Here is a 2,451-nt window from a genome sequence, read left to right as displayed (position 1 = left end):
TGTTGGATTGCTTGCTTGTCACGATGGCTCAATATAATACTAAATTGTGTGACTTTGCCAATACCAACAACAATGATTTTCTTAGCACTCCGATTGCTCCTCTTACCGATGCTGAATCTTGTGAAATTAATGCTTCTTTGTTGAATCTTGTCATGAAAGATCAATTCGCCGGCCTTCCTAGTGAAGATGCCGGTACCCATCTAAACAACTTTGTTGATTTGTGTGATATGCAAAAGAAGAAAGATGTGGATAATGATATTGTTAAATTGAAGCTATTTCCGTTTTCGCTTAGAGATCGTGCTAAAGCTTGGTGTTCGTCTTTGCCTAAAAATAGTATTGATTCATGGAATAAATGCAAAGATGCTTTTATCTCTAAGTATTTTCCTCCCGCTAAGATCATCCCTCTTAGAAACGATATTATGAATTTTAAGCAACTTGATCATGAACATGTTGCACAATCTTGGGAGAGGATGAAATTAATGATACGTAATTGCCCTACACATGGTTTGAATCTTTGGATGATTATACAAAACTTTTATGCCGGATTGAATTTTGCTTCTAGAAATCTTTTAGATTCGGCCGCGGGAGGTACTTTTATGTAAATCACTTTAGGAGAAGCTACTAAACTCCTAGATAATATTATAGTTAATTATTCTCAATGGCACACCGAAAGATCTACTAATAAAAAAGTGCATGCAATTGAAGAGATTAATGTTTTGAGTGGAAAGATGGATGAACTTATGAATTTTTTGCTAATAAGAGTGCTCCTATTGATCCTAATGATATGCATTTGTCTACCTTGATTGAGAATAATAATGAATCTATGGATGTGAATTTTGTTGGTAGGAACAATTTTGGTAATAACGCGTATAGAGGTAATTTTAATGCTAGGCCGTTTCCTAGTAATTCCTCTAATAATTATGGTAATTCCTACAACAATTCCTATGGAAATTATAATAAGATGCCCTCTGATTTTGAATCTAGTATTAAAGAATTTAATACTTCTCAAAAGAGTTTCAATGCTTCGATTGAAGAAAAATTACTTAAGATTGATGAGTTGGCTAGGAACGTTGATAGGATTTCTCTTGATGTTGATTCTTTGAAACTTAGATCTATTCCACCTAAGCATGATATCAATGAGTCTCTCAAATCCATGAGAACTTCCATTGATGAGTGCAAAGAAAGAATCGCTAGGATGCGTGCTAAGAAAGATTGCTTTGTGAAAGCGTGTTCTTCTAGTTTTCATGATAATAAGGATGAAGATCTAAAAGTTATTCATGTGTATCCTATTAAATCTTTGTTTTTCAATATGAATCTTTATAATGATGGGACTGAAGATGAGCCACCTTTACCTAGAAGGCGTTCCAAAAATTCATAGTTTTTAGATCTTGATGCAAAAATTGTTGAAAGTGGGATTGAAGAGGTTAAAACTTTAAATATTAATGAACCTACTATTTTGGATTTCAAGGAATTTAATTATGATAATTGCTCTTTGATAGATTGTATTCCCTTGTTGCAATCCGTGCTAAATTCTCCTCATGCTTATAGTCAAAATAAAGCTTTTACTAAACATATCGTTGATGCTTTGATGTAATCTTACGAAGAAAAACTTGAGTTGGAATTTCTATCCCTAGAAAACTTTATGATGAGTGGGAACCTACAATAAGAATTAAAATTAAAGATCATGAGTGCTATGCTTTGTGTGATTTGGGTGCTAGTGTTTCCACGATTCCAAAAACTTTGTGTGATTTGCTAGGTTTCCGTGATTTTGATGATTGTTCTTTAAACTTGTGCTACCTCTTGAGCACTTGCATTGGTTTTCCTTTGAAGAGGAAAGGGTGATGCAGCAAATCTTGGGTAACGTAGCAATTTCAAAAAAAAATCCTACGCACACGCAAGATCATGGTGATGCACAGCAACGAGAGGGGAGAGTGTTGTCCACGTACCCTCGTAGACCGAAAGCGGAAGCGTTAGTACAACGCGGTTGATGTAGTCGTACGTCTTCACGATCCGACCGATCAAGTACCGAACGCACGGCACCTCCGAGTTCTGCACACGTTCAACTCGATGACGTCCCTCGAACTCCGATCCAGCCAAGTGTTGAGGGAGAGTTTCGTCAGCACGACGGCGTGGTGACGATGATGATGTTCTACCATCGCAGGGCTTCGCCTAAGCACCGCTACGATATGATCGAGGTGGATTATGGTGGAAGGGGGCATCGCACACGGCTAAGAGATCAAGAGATCAATTGTTGTCTCTTTGGGGTGCCCCTGCCCCCGTATATAAATGAGTGGAGGAGGGGGAGCGCTGGCCCTCTCTATGGCGCGCCCTAGGGCAGTCCTAGTCCCACCGGGAGTAGGATTCCCCCTTTCCTAGTAGAACTAGGAGACCTTCCAAGTAGTAGGAGTAGGAGGGAAGGAAAGCGAAGGGAAAAGGAGAAGGAAGGAAGGG

The sequence above is a fragment of the Triticum urartu genome, chromosome 3 (assembly GCF_003073215.2).
Source record: "Triticum urartu cultivar G1812 chromosome 3, Tu2.1, whole genome shotgun sequence".
Taxonomy (NCBI): Eukaryota; Viridiplantae; Streptophyta; class Magnoliopsida; order Poales; family Poaceae; genus Triticum; species Triticum urartu.
This window is presented reverse-complemented; position numbering follows the sequence as displayed.